Below are 8,941 nucleotides of genomic sequence, written 5' to 3' on the forward strand. Positions count from 1 at the left end.
TCATTTTAATTGGATTCACTCTACCCAACACGAAGTGCCGGTGATGAATATCCTCTTAAATAAATTCATGAAAAACCAGGTGTCAACAACAAGAAATGCAAAGAAATCTGATGTAAGTAAAATAGGCAAGACGGCTTTGTAGGGGCGCTACTTTGATGTGTGGTCTCTGGGTTTTTAAATAAGTGCTGAAATATAAAACGAAATTAGTGCCGATAATTAATTTCAAGTTGTAGAACTGGGAGGTTATTAAAGAAACCTTCTTCAATCCATTATCATTGTATAAATATATTATTAAAAGTATATACACAAAAACAATATTACAATTATAAACACAAGTTAAATAAAATAATAAAATAAAAACGTATAAGTAAAGAGTATCAGAGAACACAGATGAAGTACAACATACCTAAGAGGTGAGTATGTACACAGATGAGCACATATTATATTGTACAGTGTCTGATAAATACTGCAATGTGAAAATACTTTATAAGGCAGCGTTGTTATTGCTTGCAGGATCTGAAATAATTTGATGCTTTCTGTTTTATTCTTTTTCCTGACTTTACACACAAATTACACTTCATAAAAAAAACTGAATTTGCAGGGAAATAAATACTACTAATAAAAGCTATAATGACACTATTCAAAGCAAACTCCGTCACTGGCCACAATACAGCAGCTTTTTGGCATGTCATATTACACATTCATTCTAGGGCTTCCGCCACGTGTTGTTGTCTGTGTGTTATCCGAGACATTACAGAACCCCTTCCTGTCATCTGCCAAACTCTATCACTCACATCCACCATCCCTTCATCTGCCGACGGTCAAACACTAATGAATGGTTCCTTTAATCATATCAATAAATCTTGAGGGGGTCAATCAAATTGGCCCCACATAAACCAAAAAGACATCATCCATATGATCCATGTGGTAAAAAAAAACATCTTATTGATGTTAGCCATCTGAAGATGAGTCATACGATTAAAACTGCATTGTTTTTGTATATAAAAAAAATTAAAATAGGAAAAAGTGGAATACTCTACAGACACTGGTGAATTATTTTGCTCTGTTTTTCTACCTTGATCTTGGCTATGGGACCGTAATCAGGTCTGTTTCACATAACTGCCGATTACGGTAAAGCTCAGATCTGGTTTCACCGCTGAGGAGCGAGAGAGGGTGCACAAGAGATGGAAGGAGTGATAGAGGAAGAAATGAACAGGGTCGGGTTGTGTAGGGGGAGGCGCTGCGCACATCTCTGCTTTAGCAGTGACACAGAGATGACAGGTCGCCTGAAGACACTTCCATTTTAGCTATTCACTCACTCCGACCACTGCACTTTGTTTGAACCCGAGAGAGAAGGAAAGAGACAGAGGCAACATTCACACAGCAGCAGAATACTGTTGTCAGACATATTTTAAAGTGTTAAAAACGGTCACGTTCACGCTTGCTTATAAAGAGTGTGAAATCTTCATTGTGAAATTGTACTGACAACATTTTGAGAGTGAGTTTGGTAAATGTGTGCTGTGTGAACCACACTGGACGACTAGTCTGTCAAGTTTATCTTGTGTGTGTTCTGTGTTGCGTGCTTTCATGTGGGGTTCCACTAATTTACAGAGACAAAGATGTAAGCTTTGCGTCATCTGAAGGTTTTAGATCTATTGGCTGTTCTCCAACAGAGCGGCACCCATCAGGTCTGTGGTCTTAAACAAAAAAATAAAAAAATTATAATAATAATATGGCCACACTTTAGTTTAGGGTCACACTATCTTTCAGACCAATACAATCGGAGTTATATTCAAAAATGTCCTGGCTCTTCCAAGCTTGATAATGAGAGTGAATGGCTGTTTGACCTTGGAAGTACATTAAAGCGCATAAACTCATGATTAAAGTGCTCGACACTGATCTGCGGGGGTTGATAAAGTTCTTCTGAAGTGAAGCGATGCGTTCGTGTAAGAAAAATATCCATATTTAAAACTTTATCGACTAAAATAACTAGCTTCCGGCAGACGGCCGTACGCATCGATTTACGCCAAAAGAGTAACCCTTGAACTTGACGCACAAAGTAAAATTGTCAAATTGAAAAAGTAGAACAAGGAAGACAAGCGCAGCCTTTTTATTTTGTCATCCCTCGTTCTGTCCGCTGTGGATCTGAGGTAATCTGTTTTAATGAGGACATCTATTGAGATGTGGGCCGGGCAATTGTTCTAAAGAGTCATCAAATAAAAATAGAGGAAAACAAATAAAGGTAAACAGTGAAAGAAAGGAGAGAGAGAGGGTAGTGAACTTACTTTGCAGGTTCTCGTGTGTGTGTGTGTGGGGGGGGGGGGATTGGGTGGGGGGGAGAGAGAGAGAGAGTCTGTAATAGTATGAGACAGAGCCAGCATTTCCTTTCATCTCTCGAGGGGGACTCTGACAGAAACAATTCTCGTATCTCCTGGCCCTGTTTTCGAGCAGGCGCAATGTTTACGTACAAGTACATTTCTCCTCTCAATTTGTTCTCTCTATCTCCTCTCACGCAGCATTAACTGAAGATGAGAAACAACCGCACTGAGTTGGGAAGAAAGAGTGATAGAGAAAAGTTTTCCTCATGAACGATAATCCAAAGCTAAAGCGTCTACGCGCTTTGCCTTTATACTGTCGCTAAACGTTTGATCATGGCTGCTGATTGGTGGAGAATCAGCTGGATTTTCTCCCTAATCAGGTTTAGAAATGTTTGATGTAACTTAAGAAGTGCCTGAGAGCGAGTAATGCCCGATAATGTAAACGTGAACACTGAAAAGCAAACAGTAGATTTTTGCTGAAACTGAGAACTTACAAAATGTGCCGCCTGAGCCGTGAGCTTTAAGGAAGTGATGCTAACAAATGAGAGTTTTAATGCTGCACAGCTGGTGAAGTCATATTACCGCATTTATTCAGGATTATGAGATTCAATAAGAAATTTTAAACGGCCAAATTTACCCCAGGCATGCACATACACGCCTACAGAAAATCCAGTAGCCGGGCCTGAACAGCGGTGCAATATGGGGCAAATTAGACCGCAAACCCCCCGCCCCAGGCAGGGGCTCTGGAGCAGGGCTTTCTGGAACTCAAGAGACCCCCTCCCATCCGCGGCGGTCCGTCTGCCACCCCTTGTGCGCAGCGACAGGGTATTTGCACCGCTGAGGAGAATGTGAGCTAATGAAAGCAAAAGCCTGTGTTCACTAGAGTATAAAATTCACATTTGGCCAGTGCAGGCTGTGCAATCTGATATTATGAGGCTGCCTGACACACATGCACACACACACACACATGCAGTGGCAGGGAAAAGAGCTAAAAAGGGAGAAAGAGACGGATTAAGAGAAAAGGCAAACAATATTTGAAGGAATGCATCCCGGGATTTCGGCACGCGTTCTCTCGCAGCGGCGTTTTTGGAATAAAAACTTTGTACAAATGACTTTTTGCAGTCACGATTGCAATCAAATCGACATGTAGGACACGAAACAATTAATACTGAGAGCATTTTGTGATCGTAAAGAGGCGCTGCACTCATTTCAAGATGGTGGCCGTGCAGGATGACAGCGTCTCTGCTGGTGAAGATAAAGGAAGAAACCGCAGCAGGAAAAATGAGGTATTATGTGCCGCCATCTTGATTTTTGTGTGCATGTGGATGTGTGAGCGCGCACATTTTAGTGCCGCTTGTTTTCTCAGGTTAAAATGAAGGTCCATCAGGACTGAAAACGAGGTCATTCAGAGGGTAACAAAATAATATGCTAAACAGGAAGAAGATGCATCCAATCACAGTTCCCCACCGGAGAGCAACTTTGATTGGTTGAAGTTTATCACAACACAACTTGCTGTTAGTTGATAGGGCTGCTTCACAATGACGCACCAACCTTCGAAATATAATATATATGTGTACGTGTCTGTCTGTCTATCTATCTATCTATCTATCTATCTATCTATCTATCTATCTATCTATCTATCTATCTATCTATCTATCTATCTATCTATCTATCTATCTATCTATCTATCTATCTATCTATCTATCTATCTATCTATAATATTGTTAAAAAAACAATATTAATAATAAAATAATAATACATTATAATAATTTTGCAATGTTTAATATCATATTAACTACTAAACATACATCCACTATATATATATATATATATATATATATATATATATAAGTAAGAGTACACATATATATACACTATATACACTATATGTAGTTTATTTACTACTTTAATATTTTGGCTTCCAAAATAAGTTACCTTAAAAATATAAAAAACCTATAAAATCATAATATAAAAAATATTATATATAAACCAGCCATTTATTCCTAATTAAATATGCATTTTCTGCTGTCTATTAAAACTACAGAAATGAACAATATATGTGTGTTGTCTGCAGATGAAAAAATAACTGCAGTTGCTTATCAACTGAATTAAAAAATACAAGAGTATTAAAAGATAAGTCAGCTTTCATGATAAACATGATGCCATTTTACGGGTCTAAGGGGCTGAGTGTCAGGACAATAGAAGCACTTTTGTTCGGTTCAAAAGTTCAGTTGCATTACAAGCGCATGACCTATTTTCCACACTGAAAGTTTGGCATCAATCTTAGTCATTCTGCAGCACCCTCCTCTCAATTTAATGCAACTGCACTAATCACAATAAACTAGGCCATCAGTTACCACGCCTACGCATTCCAGCATGGTACAGAGAAGGTATTTTGTTTATTGCCGTTTTATGCTTTTACTATTTAGTACTGCAGTTCCTGAAAGATATTTCATTGTACTTTCCATGATATATATATATATATATATATATATATTTTTTTTTTTTTTTTTTGCAAACTTAATAATAACAAATGCAAACTCGAAATGCAAGGAAAAAGAAGTGGAACATGATTGGTGAACTGCAGTGGAGATCCTGATGGAAGTCTAATGATGGATCATCAGGGATGAATTTCCATATCACTTCAGAAGCATCAAAAGAGACTCATCCACCGTTTCTCTCATGGGACAAGACTGATCTATGCAAGGATCAAAGGTTAAAAAAATCTGACCAATCAGATGAGTTATAGCGAGTTGACTTTTTTTATGAGACCTAAATTAGATGGTGGTCTGGGTGAATCAGTGGGGCATTCATGAGAAATTGGGTTGCAATTACCATCATGGAACGGCAGAAATTACAGCCATACCTTTATGATTGCGGACTGGCGGGTTAGAGCCAGGCAGCCTCATATCAATACTACTGTTCAGGTCTGGTTTCAGGGTCACACACTTACACATTCTCATAAAGACATGGCAACCACACACACTTTAAGAGTTTTTCAGTAAGCTCTTCCAGCCCATATCTGGGTCAGCATCGCATGAGTCCGTTGAGGAGCGTAATTACAGACCAAAAGCTGGGCTGAACATTTCTCTCTTTCTCTGTCTCTTGTACCCTGGAGTGGGAAGCATTGGTGCCGCACACTTTATGTAACAGGGTGAAAGACGGGCAAGTGTGTGCCTCAGGTGGGGACAGTTCGGTTGAGTGGCTCACATCACAGCGCACTCTCTCTGACCGACTGTTCCTCACCATAATGCTATCTTGACCCATTTTTTTAACGTTGCAACACAAGCTTTATAACCACAATTTTTTTTTTTTTTTTTTAATTGTATATTCAAAACCATTCTAATATATTATCTAAATGATAACGTTAAACAGACGTGTAAAAAAACAACAGCAACTACAACTATTTAAAAATGATTAAATATACTGTATGTTACAACAAGAAAAAAATAAATAAAAAGATTTTATTTTCTAATGATGGATTTTAAAATAACTTTTAAGAAAACTTATTTTGGGAGCTAAAATATGTTAGTAGTAAATAAACTATATATGATTTTATGATGACCACAACAAGTATAGTTCGATAAAACTAGTGAATGTACAAAAGTGTTTATTGAGGAATTAAACATGGCAAAATGTATAAACAAAATAAATACATGGATAATAATGCCTGTAAAATTGATTCATTGTTGAAATAATTTCTTTTTTTTTTTTTATTAAATACTGATTTGTTAAATACTTTTTAATACTGATCTTTTAAATATTTTTTTTTTCCTTCAGTCAAATGCATTGATAAATGCATACATAATAATAACAATAACAGTAATTACAATAATTACTACTAATAATAATACACATTGTGCATTATAGCAGCATGTGTGAAACAGAAATTGAAATCGTCATTTAAATATCAATATGTTAGTATTCTACAACATGAACAATATGAAACAAAGTCAGGTTGAGAGAATACATTTAAATATAAAGAAAGAAGGTATGTCAAATTGCACATTCTCGGGTCTCAGTTGCTTGTGGTCAGCATGTTATCATGTAAGACGACAATGAAACTGTTATTATGCCGCATTACTCACTATTTTACATATTTTCCCCTCATCTCTGATTTCATATGATTGCCTGTGATGACAGTAAAAGAGCGCGTGCACTCCGCTACTCAAGAGGCTGCACTTTTGATGCTGGCTTGATTTCGGAAATGGAATGAAATGCTGATTGCTGAATCATTTCCATTGTTTATTTTAAGTCTCTCAATCATGCACTTAAAGTAAGGAGAGACAGACAGAAGCAAGTGAGAGAGAGGGAGAGAGCATGTTATCTATTATTTATTTTGTTTAATATTACACCATATCATTTAGGACACACTTTGAGTTGTCATGTTTGTGACATTGCGAGTAGTGGACCTTGTTGTCTAAACTATGGACACCGTAAAAAGTGTTCAGTTCACTTAAAAACATTTAGTAAACCGTTGCCTTAACATTATTAAGTAATTAAACTTAATGCTTAATTGAAAAAAATAAGTTATGTGAACATGACAATTCCACTCTACTTATTATTATTTTATTTTATTTTCAATTAAGCATGACGTTTATGCACTTAATAATTTTAATGCAACGGGTTTCCTAATTTTTTAGTCAACTGATCACTTTTTACAATGAACAAACATAGCTGTGTAAATCCAAAATAAACAGATTCAATTATTGTTTAATATATAATAAATCATTTTGAACTAAATATATATTTTGGACAGACGGTCGGTGCTCACAGAACAGGTAAAACATCTCTTTCACTTGGATTAGAGAGGTCAACAGGTGCAGTCCACCAACAACAAATGTCTTCTCCTGTTTGTCACGCATATCTGTGCCGAGGGACCCCAAAACCACGCGTGGGTGAGAACAGCAGGAACACACATCAAAACTTAAAGATCTGAAAACCAAATTCAGGCGGCTAAATTAGGAGACGGAATTTTTCAAATATTCCCATATATTATCAATCAAAATGTATGTAAATAAATAAACAAATGAGAAGATTTCAGTGCCACTAGATAATTATAACATGCATTTGGATGCATAGTCGAGAAAGAAAAAATGGGACAAAATAATAATGCCAATAAATAAAAGACTGATAAGAAAAATAAGATTCTGACATTTAAAATAAGAACATAAATGCTTATTTTGTTACTCTATAGGTCTCTAAAATTTATAGATCTGCATTCGGATTTCATTAAATACCCCACATTTCCTACTGTACAAAAAATTATTATGTTTTCAATTCAGCTTCCAAAACCATCCTGGTAGAATTATTAATTTTCTGGATGTTGAAAAAAAAAAAAAAAAAAAAAAAAAAGGTAATAAGGATAAGAGAAGGCCAAGCAAACTACACGTGAAAGCAAATATTTGTTGATCTAAATTAACGGTAAGCACTTGTAAGTCTAAAATTCACATCATTTTGATTGAACAAATTTCAGTAAACACAGAACAGATTAATGTCAGAAACAAATCAAATTCAGACAAACCACCAGGTCTCAAGGCCAGAGATATTGAACCCATTTGTCTGCTGAATGTGTGTGAATGTATTCCATGTGACGTGTTATGCTAAATTCTGAGACTGTACAGTAGACGGCACACTCACTCCACATTAGCTGCTGAGAATTCAACTGACGAAACCTGCTCAAGGCACGACAGCAAAGCAAGCGAGGACACACACACTCTCTGACCGAGCAGTGACCATCCCAAATGCATCAGTGTTTTTTTCGGTTTACTCTTTAACACACACAAACACACACAGATACACACCTCCTGTTGTTTTATTTCTTGTTTTTGAATCTGTTTTATCCAGTTTATTTACCCAGTTTATCCAACATTTACCCATGATGCTCTATGGTATAAGCTGAATGCTGATACACATATCACAAGTGTGATTGTATTGGCATGTTCGTGTGTTTGTATGTAGTGGAGGAGAGGGGGGTTGGCTACACAATAGTGCTTTGAATCAATTTGTGCCATCGGCTGGATCATTACTGAAATAACAGTCTTGTTGATGGAGATGTATTTAGTTTAGTCAGTGATGCACGACGTGCATTATTGAACTACCTGGCAGCCTAATCAAAACCAAATTATTTTCATATCATAAGCACAGGGGCTATTGGAGACAATAGGGCCAGTAATTCCTCTAGGGCTATTTGTTTAAGTAATTTATCAAATGAGTCAAAATGTATTTAGTTATTTTTGAATATGAATTAACTGTGTCACTCTTTGTGAGTGTTGGTTGTTTGTTTAATGAATAATTTGCTATATTAACACATGTAAATGTTTAAACGCAAGGTCTGTGTTTATAGAAAATCAAGGTTTTAAGATAAACTGTAAATGAATGTATGGGAAAGCATGTATTTGGATTCTGTGACTGATCTTTTTTTTAATAAACCCTTTTCATCATTAGTTTTTTTAAAGGATTAAAAAAAATCTCTCGATTAAAATTGTCATAAAAAAACTGCATTCAGGAAAATTATAATATAGTATAATATTTTTCAATGTATCCCACCACAAGAGTATTTAAATGAAACAGTGAAGAAAACATTTAACAACTTGCATGTCCCTTTATATTGTACATTTATA

This window comes from Squalius cephalus (genome assembly GCF_949319135.1).
Source record: "Squalius cephalus genome assembly, chromosome: 9".
NCBI classification, from domain to species: Eukaryota; Metazoa; Chordata; class Actinopteri; order Cypriniformes; family Leuciscidae; genus Squalius; species Squalius cephalus.